This window comes from Mustela lutreola, chromosome 5, assembly GCF_030435805.1.
Source record: "Mustela lutreola isolate mMusLut2 chromosome 5, mMusLut2.pri, whole genome shotgun sequence".
NCBI classification, from domain to species: domain Eukaryota; kingdom Metazoa; phylum Chordata; class Mammalia; order Carnivora; family Mustelidae; genus Mustela; species Mustela lutreola.
This window is the reverse complement of record NC_081294.1, coordinates 47,122,737-47,138,054: the sequence shown is the minus strand read 5'-3', so window position 1 is coordinate 47,138,054 and position 15,318 is coordinate 47,122,737.

Below are 15,318 nucleotides of genomic sequence, written 5' to 3'. Positions count from 1 at the left end.
GGGCTGGAATGAAATCAGTGGCAAAAGTCCTTCTGACACAAAGCTACAGCTCCAAAGCCCTGTCGAGATCTTTGTGCTGCCAAAGCTCCCGAAGTCCTTTGATTCTAAGAGAATGTCCACAGTGAGTTGAGAGCTGTTTTCTATTCAAGTCAAGTAGAAACTACATATTTAACCAAGGCTGAATTAGGGTAAGAGAAACAAATGCATTATGCCCCAAATTTATATTTCTCTATAACTTCCTTGGAGCCGTGAACCTCAGACATAGGAAGTATTTTAATCACTATTTATCAAACTTTATTCTACCATTATCACCGATTAGAAATTAGTTCATAATCCATTGGCTAGTTCAAGAAAGCTTTGTTCTGTTTTAATTTCCAAGTGTGTAATTCATGCCCATCAGAGCTCCAACTTTACTCATTGTCCCGAGAATGGGAAGCTGCTTCACCCAAAGGTTCTTGCTTATTAAAGAAGCATGTAGGCCTTTCCCTGAACAACCGGCAGGCCCTGGTCAAACCAGTGGGTTTTAACGCATTGTTGTTTAGAGACCTAGGTGGAACACTTGTTGGAAACACAACAAAACAACCACAGAAAACTCTGTCCCATGAAAAACAGTGGTAATTAGCTGGTCCAAAAAGATGTTCTCCTTTGGAGTTTTTGTAAGAATATATGGAATGAGCCAGCCAGTTGTTAATATTTATCCTTTTATTAAAGAGAAACTGAAGAAATTGCAGGAGAGAATGAGAAATGAAGAGACTAACAGAGAACCCAGAAAAGTCCACGGGAAGGAAACACAGAGAAACACAGATTGCAGCACACTTGGGAGGAGCTGGTATGACATCTAGAAAGTCCTTCTCTTGTTTCTTGTAGTGTAGAACACGTGTGATTTGATACAATTAACAAAATCTGATTATGAGAAAAATTCCAACCTTCATTTTTCATGTTCTAGTAATGCATAACTAGTTCAACTACAGGCACAATCCTATTCCAAAGACTTGGTGGAAAATATTTGCAAGTCCAGACAAGGCTCAGGAGAAATGAGATTGCCTGTAAATAACTCTTTTCTACAAAATGCTATCAAATAGGTCGACACTGGAGCTTTTGCATGCACTGGATATGGAGAACAAAACAAATATGGGCACCTATCTGGAGAATTCTACAGCTGCAAATGTTTATGAATGAATAACTATAACATCCTTAATTTCAAGAAAACAAAGGAACAGCAGAGTAATAGTTAATGTTTACTGAGCATTCTGCTAAATTATCAAATTTAATTTTGATAATAATTCCATGAGGACCATTATTGTCTCCAAATTGCAAATTAGAATACTGAGGGTCAAGAAGTGAAGTCAGCAGCCCAGGTCACAGAACAACTAAAGGGCAAGCTGGGGATCCTGACCTGGTTTGCATGTATATAAGGACCATATTTTAATGGTTATACTCATCTGCCAATTATGTATTATATGACCCTAAGAAACCAATTAACCACCCTGTGCTTCCTCAACTGTAAAATGAGAGTATTGGCATAGATAATGACCAAAATTGCTTCTGGCTTGAAAATGGTATTGCTCAAATAAATAACTTTTGAGTTTAGGAAGGGAATATTATTACCAATACTAACTAATATTCATGTAAGCCCTCATTATGAGCGTAGTTTGACACCCAGTAGGTCCAATAAAAATCAGCTGAATTAATAAAAAAAATGCTAGCCTTATTAAATACATCATCTTATTTACTCCTCACACCCTTAAGACAGTTACTGCTACTAGTGCCTTTTATAAGTACAGGAATTAATCCTTAGGAAAAAGTGACTTGCTTAAAAGGCACACGGTAAGTGACAGACGTAGCTTCAAGGCAAGTAATCTCAAATCAAAACATGGACCTGGACAGAAAAGGTAAAAACTGTGAGTCCACAACTTCAAGTTGTTAAATCTTTAGTTTGGGGTTGATTTTTTCTACCACTCTACGAATAAAGAGAGAGGCAGGCAAGATTCTGGGAAATCTACACACAGTTGTAAATAAGAAATCTCTTATTTGGGGTAAAATCTCACTAAACAATTACTGTCTCATTTCTGTCCCTGAATCCATAAAACAGGGTTAAACTACCAGCTATAAGTAGGTAATCAAGTTCATAAGTGAGAAGGTTAAATGTTAAAGTAGATATGGGAGCCATCTGAGAGTCAGAGTTCAAGACAAATGCATAGGTTTCTTTCTCAATGTTCTAAAAGGTTCATCCTCATGGCTAGATACCAAATAAAAGACTCCTGAAAGCTTTCAGATATGTGAGGTCAGGACGGTTTTAAAAACTAAATGTGAATTTATTCCCTTACCAGGTGGCTTTATACAAAGAGCAGTGAACTTCGTTAACTTTCTTACCATATTCAGAAGTGCTTCATACATGATCCTGACCTGCCACTTAGGATTCAATGAACTGTGGCAAATCAGTAAGCTTCTCCAGACTCCATTTTCCCAGATCGGAGCAGAGCATTGAGCCTCCGTCCAACTCAGAGTTTCTGATTCAATTTCTGAATCTCAATTTCAGAGGTTCCTGAAACCCTAGTAATTTCATTTATATCATCACTTTTTGATTGGCATATCCATCTAGCCATTTAAAACTAACTTGGTTTCTGTGTATCCTTTATATTTTATACCAACTTTTGAAACATGGGATATAGTCCCAAATTCTAGCATTTGGTGATAAAATACAGTTCTAAATAGTTCCTTAAGCCCTTTATTGAAAAGTGAAAACATAATTTACTTACTATCCATATTTTCAAAGGGTTTAATATACTGTTGTAAAACACCCTATTAAAAATCTTATTTCTACATTTTGAATTGGAATTATTACTAGAACAGGTCCTCACATCTATAAAAAGTCAAAGAAAAATTAGAAATTGTGGGTGGGGGGTCACTGGTAGAAGAGCAATTGTTATCTTCTTGCTGCTATTATTTTAATCAGCTTTCTCTGTGTTGTTTTTTTGTGAGGCCTTTATTAATTGATGTGAAGTGGAGGCATCTACCAGGTCTCAATTGCAAGAATAGTCTAGAAAAGTTTAATTACAGGTTTTCAAAGACTGGGGCAAATTTATAGTGGTTTGATTATTCTGCAATATTAATAGCCAACGAAAATCTGCAATATCATGGAAGACGCCAAATGAACAATGCAAATTTACTTTTAGCAGAATATGCATGGGTTACAAGGAAATAGATATCATTTTTTACCAAGTCAGGAAAAACCAACCTAAATTAGCAAAAACTAAACCATAAATCTTACAAAGAAGATTCATTGATTCAAGTATGAACAACAGTTTAATCATGCTATATTTCCCCTGGTTAGGGTTTTCTTGATAATCCTGATTTTATAATAGTTAAGAATTCTCTCAACATTCCATCTGAACTGCCTGCAAAAGGGAACTTCCAAAATGTTTAAAACTTTATTCTCCTTAGTATTTATCATAGTTCTCCCACATTTTTTGTATACCATTTAATTGGTATGAAATTATTTTTCAAAGATCTTGCAAAAGTTAAGTTTCAATCTCATTGCCCTACATAAAGCAGATCATAAATTCTAACTAGTTGTGATCTTAAAAAAAAAAAAAAGTCTAAACAGGAAATTACGTGCAGCAAAGAATATTTTTAAATGATCTTATTTATTTTTCTTGAGGTCTCTGATCTAAAGCATGCTTCTAAAATATCATTCCCAGTGCATGGGAAGAAACACATTCTTTTAGGGTGGAAGTGTTAATTAATGTGCATGACATAGAGAGAACAAGGAAAAGGTTAGAGCTGATGGTTTCGCTAATAGCATTTCTAAAAATAGAGGATTTTTGAAACAATGCTCTTTCATGTTAGTTAACTTTCTCAAAGCCCTAGGACTAGAGCTAAAATACATCCCCTGATTAAAATAAAATCATCCGTTACACAGATATTATTTACCTGTATTGCCATTTCAGCTAATTCAATCATTTATTTCTCATCAAAATTGATTTCTAGGGGCAAGTTGTGATGGCTTTTCCTCCACATAATTTCCCCCAATATTGTCCTAGGGTTATCAACAGGAACAGATTTCCCTTTGAAGTTATAACCAAAATGTCCTATAAAGTCGTTAGCACAATATACAAGTCTACATAGTTCTCTTTTTTCAGTGCTGTTTCATGTCATCTTCCCCAGGGCAACTTCCCATAGCCACATGTAACTTTCTCCTGGTTCTCAAACATGTGGCGACTTTCTATAACCTCATATCCTTTCAAGTCCCCATATCCTTTTAAGTCTCTTCATTTCTCTGCTTAGAAGGTTCCCCTACTGTTCTCCAGGCTCTAGCAAGTCCTTCAAAACAACCAAATATCACCTTTTCGGGTACTATCTTTCCTGACTCTTCTGGTTTGGCAGATCCAACCAGTTGTCTGCTCAACAGCCGTTTCCAATCACTTTCTTCCTTGCTGGCCTTCCATTTAAGACACTAAAAATTAGATACTCAGCTTCCCAATCTCCCTTGCAGTTTGATACAATCTTGTGACTGAGTTCTAGACAATGAGACATGAGGGGTATCTGCTTAGAGGCCTCTAGGAGTAACCCTGCATACTAAATAAGTAGATGTGTCAAGAGAGAACTTCCTCCATACACCACCCTGGCTAGTTTGTCTTCTTCTAAAGCAACCTTCAAAAGCACAGTATTCCTGAGCTCCAGGAATCATTCTGCAATTGTGAGAAGGGACTGTTGAATGGGGAGGGTGGCAGAGGGGAAGAACAGAGGGAAATGCACGTTTATTATATCATGCAGGATACTGTACCCACCCTGGCTTGCCTACCAAAAAGGTTGGAATTGTTTAGGCATTATTCTGCTTTTGAGAGCATCTAATGGATATTCCTACCCAGGGAGAAATACTCACTCATGGCTCCCGAAGCATTCTTACACTATCTCTCTAAAGGCATCTGTTCACAATGGTACCATATCTGTGCAAATGTGTGCCTCGTTTAAAAGACTGTGAAGAGAAAACAAGTGCTGGCTAGCGTGTGAAGATAATGGAGCACCTACCCACTGCTGGTGGGGACACAAATTGGTGCAGCTGGTATGGGAAACATGATGGTGGGTCCTCAAAAAATTAAAACTAGAACTATCATAGGATCCAGCAATGCCACTTCTGGTAATACATCCAAAGGAAATGAAAGCAGGATATTGAGGAAATATCTATCTGCACTCCCATGTTCACTGCAGCATTATTCACAGTTGCCAAAATATAGAAACAACCTTAGTGTGCATCAATGGATGAATGGATAAAGACATCATTTTACACACACACACATGCATACACACATGCATGTTCACACACACACACACACACACACACACACACTGAAGTATTATTCAGCCATGAGAAAGATGGAAATCTTGCCTTCTATGACAACACGGATGAGCCTTGGGAGCATTATGCTAAGTGAAATAAGTTAGAGAAAAACAAATACTGTATGATGTCACTTGTACATGGAATCTTAATAAGCTGAACTCCTAGAAATAGAGAGTAAAATGGTAGTTACCAGGGACTCAGGGACGGGAGAAGTGGGTATAATGTTTAAGGGTACAAACCTAAAACTCATAAACAAATAGGTGCTGGAGATCTAATGCACAGCTTAGTGATTACAGACAATACTATATTATAAACTTTCAAGATACTAAGGGACTAGATCTTGATTGTTCCCATCACAAAAAATGGTAACTATGGGATGTGATAGAGGTGTTAGCTACACTACAGTGGTAATCTTACTGTAATATATAAATGTAGCAAATCAATGCATTGGACCCCTTAAAATTATGCACTGTTACATGGTAATTATACCTCAAAAGAAACAAAGTTATAAACAAAGACCATTGGGGTGCCTGGGTGGTGGGATCAGTTATGCACTGGACTCTGGTTCGGGCTCAAATCATGATCTCTGGGTTCTGGGATCAAGCCCCAAGTTGGTCTCCACACTGTGCAAGGTGTCTCCTTCAGGATTCACTCCCTCTGCCCCTCCCCTGCTCATGCATTGTCTCTTTCTCTCTCTCCTAAAATAAATAAATCTTTAAAAAAAGAAAGAGGGACGCCTGGGTGGCTCAGTTGGTTAAGCAGCTGCCTTCGGCTCAGGTCATGATCCCAGCGTCCTGGGATCGAGTCCCACATCGGGCTCCTTGCTCCGCAGGGAGCCTGCTTCTCCCTCTGACTCTGCCTTCCACTCTGTCTGCCTGTGCTCGCTCTCGCTCGCTCTCTCTCTGACAAATAAATAAATAAAATCTTTAAAAAAAAAAAATAAAAAAAGAAAGAAAGGAAACTTAAAACAATAAAATAAATAAAAACAAAGACTGTGAACTCCCCATTCCCTAGCATAGGATCAAGCACAGAGAAGAAAATTTAAGTTTAGGGGTACCTGGGTGGCTCAGTGGGTTAAGCCTCTGCCTTCAGCACAGGTCATGATCTCAGGGTCCTGGAATCGAGTCCCGCATCAGGCTCTCTGCTTGGTGGGGAGCCTGCTTCCCTCTCTGCCTGCCTCTCTACCTACTTGTGACCTCTCTCTCTGTCAAATGAATAAATAAAATCTTTTTTTAAAAGAAAGAGAGAAAACTAAAGTCTGTTAAATGAGTAAATGAATGAATAAATGAATAGATAGATTGATAAACATAAACAGAGACATAGAAAGAGTACTAGGTTCTTCTCACATTTACTTCTCTATTAATCTTGTTCATATCTGCTATTAAAGACAATGGTTTCCCACATTGTAACTTATATTGGTTCCAAAGTCTTCTGATCTTCACCTGGGACATCAAGACAGTTCACCTAGAGGCAACTGCTCCAAGATATCCCAGGCGTAATTCTTATAAGTTGCCAACTGAGAAGGCAGCAGAAGGAAAGGGGGCTGATACAAAGTGTCACTGGAAGAGGCTTCAGAGTTGAATTTAAGAATTCAAGCCAAAAATATCAGAAAGGGGTTCATGTGTTTATCCATCGACCTATTCACTCATCCATCCCGAAATCACTGAGCATCTGCTATGTATTATGTTATGGACTAGAAGCCAGCAATTCCTCATGATTAAGATAAACACAATCCTTGCCCTTATGGACCTTCCAGAGCAGAAGGAGTAAGCCATTACAAGTATGTCATCACCTTCTAGAAGATGCACCATACAGCATCATCAACACTTCGCACTAAGGAGGGATGTGATCTGATGAGCACTGGGTGTTCTACGCAACTAATGAATCATCCAACACTACATCATACTATATGTTGGCTAACTGAATTTAGTAAAAAAAAAAAAAAAATTGCACAAATACACACTTCACAACATGTGGTTTTGCTGAAAACTGTTTTAATGAAAAAACAAAGAGCTACACATATATGATGTTAAACTTAGAAGAAACTCACAAAGATTATCCAAGATTCTGACTTTCAAATTTTAAGTTGTAGGGGGATTTTGTCCAAACACAAACTTAAGTGACAGCTGAGGAAAAGACCCTGCCTGTTAGGCTGGCAAACCCCATGGTGACTTCTGAGCCATCTCGGAAAAACCCTGGCACTCAAGGGAGCATAGTTTGCAAATGTCCAATTTATACCAATTCCTTCACTTGAAAAAGGAGGAAAATAAAGTCTATAGGTATAAGATGTTCAACTTAACAACTTAACAGAGCTGCAATTAAAACTCCAATACGTTGCCTCTCCATTCCAGCACATTCTGTTCTACTTCAAGATCAACTGACTTAGCCAATCCAAAAATCAAGAGAGATCTGATGAAGGACTGAGCATCTGGTGTGGATGTTAAAACATCAGGATTTCTCAGACATATTACTATTTCACAGGGAAAATGGAGCAGAACAGAGGAAGACGAAATCAGTTTGGGAAAACTGAGGATTTATGGTTGTTTCACCAAACAAATCAGAATGTAAGAGAGAGAGAATGTATTCAAGCCAAAGACCATACATCTCAGGCACCGCTGCAGGTCAGTTCTGTCAGGGAAATGGGGTGGTTCACCTAAAATAATGTCAATGATTTTAATTGTCTGGGCTCTGTAAGGCTTCCTTCTCTCTATTCTCCCTCAGACACTTCATACTCACATCCTTGCAATGTGCTCCTGCTTTGTTGTTTGAAAGCCAAAAGGGAAAGTAATCTGTAAATGGGCCTGCATCCCACAGAGAATTTACTGAGATGACATTCAAATCTGTTTTTCAGGGTTTTTTTCTGGTGCCATTACAAGAAATCATACAGTCATTACACTTCAAATTTGACAGTTCTTGCACAGCATGAAAGGCAGAAATTAGGTCCAAATGTATTTATTGAAATGCAAGGTTTCACTCACCACCACGACATTTGAGAAGACGGCAGGATGACAGCAGAGTGTGACGTCTGCCTTATTGTTATTTCAGGAGCCCCTGACCATGGATCATCAGGCTCCAATATTCTAAATTCAAACCATGAACCCATTAAAGAGAACTTCCAACTACTGTCTCTCCTTCCCATCATTCAAAGAACTCAATTGAATTCACCTAGCAATCACATTAAAGCATGAAAGAAAAACTTTGGCTATGAATAGGTTTTGAAATGTACTTGAAGACAAAGGACCCAATCAGGCTGCACTTAATTAATCAGATCTCAAAATTTTCCTAGAGCGCTGGCTACCTAAGAACTGAATCCAGAGTGTCAATCCTACTGGTAGAGACGACCCACTGCGGAGGTGTGGCTTTCTTGTACCTTATTTTTAGGGGTAGGAAGATTGGCTATTTTCCTGTGAAGCCTCAAAGGCCTATAGTTCCTGTTTGCCTCCAGGGCAGTAGTCAGGAGAAAATACACACACTTTTTTTTTTTTTTTTTTTTTTTTTAATGGCTTGAGTCTACCTCTCTTCCCAAGCAACAACTTCCCTTTACCGAAAAACTCTTCAGAGCTGTCACCACTGTTCTCTCTAATCCTTCTCCTATTTTCTCTTAAATCCAACCAGGCTTTTGATTCTTTTTCTCCATTGGTGAATACCTCCCACACTGGTAAATCTGAAAACCCGTTCTCAGTCATCATATAACTTTACCCATGATCAGCGTTTGATGCTAAATGACATCCTATCTTACTGGAAGCACCGAAAGGTTCTTGTGGGCACTTCGGAAGTTCAGTTCAGTTTTAAACAAGTAAAATCTCAGATGGATATTAGTAGATATCTAAAGGGAGGTGTTAAGTAAACAGTGTGCAGTTCAGTACGGGGTCCAAGCTGGAGATCAATTCTGGGAAGAAACCAGTTTGGAGATCTATAATTAAAAAGCTAAAAATTGATGAGATCAGTCAGGAGTGAACCCCCAAGCAAACTACCAAGCATGTCTCGGGGAAAAAGGGAATAATCAGAGATCCAGAAATCAGTAGCTGAAAGAAATGCAGGGACACAGGGAAAAGACAGAATGTATAGAGCTTTGTACGAATGGTGAGAACCCTGGCAAGTCAATTGAGGGTCAGGTGGAAAAACATTTTAATCATCAGAGTTCCAGAAGGGATGGGGAAGGCAAACTAGCCAAGTGGGGCCACTTTCTGTGTAAAACAAAACAAAACAAGACAAAACAATAAATAAATAAATAAATAGATAGATAGATAGATAGATAGATAGATAAGTAAATCAAACAAACAGAAGAGGAAGAGGAGGAGGGATTGTACTTCCCAGGATCTACACATGGTGGGGTGAGTCAAGGGTAAGTTGCAAGAACTCAGAGACATAGAGGAGATGGAGAGTAAGAGAGAGACAAAGGAACAGGGAAGTGTAAGTGAGCCCTGGCCTGCAACGCCAAAGTATCTAAATCAAGTTACCAGTCTACAGAATGTTAAGTGTGGCTGAGTCTTTAAGGAAAATATGGAGGAATCGGGTTCTGTTTCCGGACACAATGCCAGTCTAGGAGGGAAAAGGCCATGGGGACTCAGATCTGTTGGAATAAAAGCACAATAAGCAGGGTCTGACCATCCCAAATTGGGGTGAGTTGGGGTGTGCTTTGAGTTGGCCCACGCTTTAGAAATGGAGTCCGGTCAAGGGCAAAAAAGGCTCACATGGCATATAAGTTGTGCACATATTATCTCATTTAATATTTACCTATACCCATAATATTTGAACTATTGTCACATTTTACAAATGAAGAAAAAATTAATGAAGTCATGTAAGTTACCCTCATTCAATCTGGCTAAGTTACAGTCTGCTGGGATTCAGATCCAGGCCTTGGGACTCTAAAGGCCGATCCATGCTTCTCTTTCATTATACCTTTCTCTGACCACTGATCTCAATAATCAAATGCAAAAAAATTCATCAACCATTCACATAATTCAACTGAATCATGCTGAACATACCGATAACTAAAAATAGTTCAGGGTTTGTTTTTTTCTTTTAATTCAAATACTATTAACCTACAGTGTTATTTTAGTTTCAGGTATGTAACACAATGATTTAACAATTCTATACTTTACTCCATGCTCAACCCAGTAAGTGCAGTCTTAATTTCCATGAATCAAGTTTTAACACCATTCATCTCAACATTTGGAAGCCTGAACTTTTTTTCGTTCTTCTACTCCACATACTAGGGATGCTTCAGAACAGAGTTTACGATTAGTGACATCCAGACTATGGATGTCTATTACTTGACCTAAATATTTTCCCATTTTAGGTAAAATGGACACCAACATTTAGAAATCAAGAGAATTTATACAAATAACCCAAATTCTAAGTTATCCTGAAAAAAAATAAAACAAAAAAACAAAAGACGAGGCAACACAAAACCTGCATTTTCAAAGGGCAAGAATTGATTGGTACTAGGGGTGCCTGGGTGGTACCATGGGGTTAAGTCTGACTCTTGGTTTCAGTTCAGGTTGGGATCTCAGGGTCATGAGATGGAGCCCCGTGTCATGCTCCACGCAGAGTCTATTGAGAGTCTCTCTCCCTTTCCCTCTGCCCTTCCCAGTCGTGGTCCTTCTTTCTCTAAAATAAATAAATCTTAAAAAAAAAAAATTGACTAGTGCTGAATCTCAGGCATTCCTTCACATGGGGCATGTGTCCTCCACAGTCCTGTGCACTGCCCATCGCACCGACTAATTTATCCTTTTATGTCCTGCTGAGCTGCTGTAAGCAACAAAGATTGTAATTCCTGCCTTAGACACAAGACAGATGCAACGACTACTTCTTTTCTCCAAAGAGCTCAAAATACAGCTCAAAAAAACCCCACCTTTATTAATTATTAGTAATAATAGCTATTAGTTATTAGTAATAATAACTAAAACATAGGTTTTTAGTAATGACCTATGTTTTTAGGTTATAGTAATCTTTTAGCCCCCTAAGCAAATGTACTTTCTATAGTCAAAGTAACACACACCATTTCAGAGATTACTTTATAATTCTCAAGAGAAACTCAAGAGGCAGACACAGGTTTCAATTCTGTTGCCACTAAAAGCAGAAGAAAACAAACTTAAGGATTTTTCTTGTTAGCTGGAAAAATATAAGGAAGCATTGCATAAGTAGTAGACTGTGCCTTAGCACTGGGGTGACTACTGGGGGTTTTAGTTCCCAAGACTTCTCCAAGATGGGAATTCTGTAGGCACCAACATCCAACATGAACACCATTTATCAGCCAGACAGTGAGCATGTACACCAAAGTACTTCAGGTCAGCTTGAAGCACTGCTATATTGTTTTCATTTCTGTTTTGAAGGACAAACTCAAGAGTGTGACCAGGTAAGAGCAGAGAAGCCTGTCAAATGCATATTCCAAACAAAACAAAACAAAATTAAAGAAACTCCTAAAATTATTTTCCTCTTGAATTTGGCAACTCCTTCACTGCATTTATAGTCATCGTGAATAGCAGAACGGAGAAATATAAGGGAAGATAAGTACTACTGTTGCAGATATTAGAGTGGGGGGCTGCTTAATAAGCCCACCTCCTCATTTTACAGATGGAAAAAACTGAGGCCCAAGGAGACAGATATTTACTGCCCATGACCAGTCAGCAATTTAGGGTACAGCTCAGAAGTCTTATTTCACTTTTAGCCACAACAAACTGAAGAGAGACACACACACATTTGGGCTGAATGAGTGTTGACCAGAATGAGAAACATATCTGAGAAATAAGGAAAATCTGAACATTGGGCCTCTAGAAAAATAAGCCCCAGGAGTTGGTTCTATATCCCTATCTAGACTATCAGTAACAGGAGTTTGAAGACTTTCGTTCATTAATATCAATCTCCATGTATTGGCGTTTCTCTTTTCCAATATGAGCTTTGATCTTCCATAGGATATTTGTTGTTTTAGGAGATATTTAGCAACCATTTTCTAATGCTTCGGGGATATACCAATCATTGTGGGGAATGCCTATCCTTCATGGTGGGTAGATGTAATGAGGCTGCTTATCAGGTTGTTCTGCCCTCTCTTGACAGTAGGATGAGCATATGACCTAAGCTTGGCCAATAGAAACTCTTACTCTACCATCCCCACCTCTCCAGATGATGAATTTTGACCAGAGAGGCAGAAAGATGGGAAAACATAGGTTGGGGCTCGTGCGTATCAACAGTGAAGACAGCCTTGGTAAGATAATTAGTTTCTGCTCCTATCCCAAAGCTACTCAACAGTTTCTTTGTGTTCCTTCCTTTTCTGAGCCTCATTTTCCATCCTTCCCTTATACATCCTTCCCTTATACATTTTATATGCTTCCAATGAATTGGTGGTATCTTTAAGCTTGGCCATAACCGGTCTCCTGTATCCAACGAAGCTACAGCAATAAATTGTAGTGGATAAGTGTCTGTCTCCACAGTGCTTCCTTCTATTCATGTTGCTTGTCTCATGTTGCTTGAGTTTGCCCATGTATTCATGTTGCTTGTCTCATGTTGCTTGAGTTTGCCCATGTATCTTCATAGTTCTCCAAGACTCCCTATATAGCCTGGATTAGTAAACCTTAATATAAGTAGGTGAGAGTGTTTTCTTAAATATCCCCTTCTGTCTGTGTCAACCATGAATCTGAAATATAGAGATGGGACCTGAGAATCAGCATTTTAATAAGAGTTGATTCTGAGGGAGGCAGTCTCTAAAATACACTTCTGTATATCATAAACTCAGCATTTGCTCCTTCTAGGCTGACTGTCTTATCTCAGTATTTCTTAATTCATGTGTCTGAGAGAAAAAGTCTGTTGAACCCCAATCTTCTTCCCATGCATGATTTAACCAGGCTTTAGAACAGTTTAGGTGACTACTCTCTGTCCAATGGGCCATGAGATGGGAGTAGGTGTGGACAGGGTCACAAGGTCCATGCAGCCAACCCTGATGTAGGATCTGGGGTATGGTTTTGTTCACAAGAGGTTAGAGTGGCAGACAACATACTTGTTGTTGCAAGTTATCTGAATAAGAAAGCAAATTCCTGACTCCCTTCCCAGTACCTTTTCCTCGGACCACCCTCCATTTTACAAGGCCTCTCCAACATAATTCATCTTTTGAAAATAAGATCCAAGATATAATGAAATGTGTTTAAAATAACTATTCTCCTATCTAGGAGGTACAGACCTCTAATGAATAATTGGTAGGCTGATTACTTAAACACCGGTATTCTCTTGTTAATCACTTTAATTATTGCCTCCTAGATCTTCTATGCAGCAAAAACACAAAAACCCTACCTCTCAAAGAATGATAATGCTTTCATGAAGAGCCCCAAACTTTTTTATAGAAATGTTAGGTCTGAGGTTACTAGACCAAATCCCATTTTTAAGGAAACATATGACCAAATGTGCCCAAACTTACAAAGATTACAAATGAGAAAGGAAAACTTATTTTTAAAAATTACTCTACAAAAATACATACAGATCTACTTTGGGAGTTTACTTAATCAGTCTCTACACAGGTTGAGTTCATTTACTGGCTTCCTTCTCTAGGCAATGCTTTGGGGAACGTGGAACACAAGAACAAGGTCTGATAAGACCAGCAAGTTAATCCAGTGAGGAGAGTGAAGGCCAGTTAAGACAGACCCTACAGTCTGTGCAAAAGGACAGAAGAGAAGAAGCGCACAGACATTAGAAGAATCAATGATGATCTAGTAAGACTGAAAGACAAAGGTAGACTGGGAATAATGGTTGTGAAGGACTGACATGTTTCGTAAATGGCTTGTAATGGATGGCTTATAAGCTACTAAATGTTTTAGAAAAATAACTTTGGGGTTGCAGGATAGTTTGAGGAAGGAAAACCTGGGGGCAGGGAGAGCATACAGAAACCTATCCTAAGATGAGAAGAGAGATCTGTAGAAGCTGCAATGGAGACGGGGGGTATCTATTTCAGAGATAATGCAGAACCAAAATGGGCTGTATTTGGTTAAAGAGACTCATGGTTGTTAATAGCGTGAGTTTTGGAATCAGAAGGCACTGAATATAGACTGTAGCCACTTAATAGCTATGTAATGTCACACAGGTTATCTTATATCTCCAAGTTCTCATCAAAACACACACAGTGTTGGGCTCCCTCATGGCTCAGTTGTTTGAGAGTCTGCCTTCAGTTTCGGTCATGATCTCAGGGTCCTGGGATCGAGTCCAGAGTTGGGCTTCCTGCTCAGCAAGGAGTCTGCTTCTCCCTCCCCCCTTGCTCCTCTCCCCATTCATGTTCTCTCTATCTCTCTCTGCCAAATAAATAAAATCTTTTAAAAAAATAAAATAAAGACAGTGTTATTGAGAAGATCAAATAAGCTAATGGTGTAAAGTGCTCAGTATAAATTAAAGCACATACTAAATGCTCAATACTCACTGAACATTGTTATTATTACTATCATTATAATTACAAAGACTGTCATGAATCATTGATTGGGAGATGGCAGGGAAGAGAATCAGAAATAACAGTCTAGCATGGAAGTCTGGCAAATGATGACGCCATACTTGAAATATGGCATTAATTGAAAAAACTAACAATTATTGAGAGTTTACTGTATGCCAGGTGGTGTTCTAGAAGGTTCACACACATGATCTCATTTAATACTTCTAAGGAACCCATGTAGTGTTATTCACAGAGATAAAAACTAAAGCACAGAGAAGTAGCTTGAGTGAGACCACTAACAGGGAAAGGAACACAGAGCCTGAACACCAGAACTCACAGAAGGCCAGAGAAGTTCTGGGATGGGGTAAAGGAACCTTCGTGAGGGGAGAGAGGTATCATTAGGTTCACACACTCAGAGACACTAACATGGAGTAAAGGAGTAGTGAGGTTGGATATGCAGGGTGTTCATCAATTATTTTTCTACTCAAAAGAAAGGCCAAGGAACAGAGAGCCTGAGACAGTAAAGCATGAAGAGCTACTGTTAGCAGAAGGTTAATCAGAAATGCAGAAG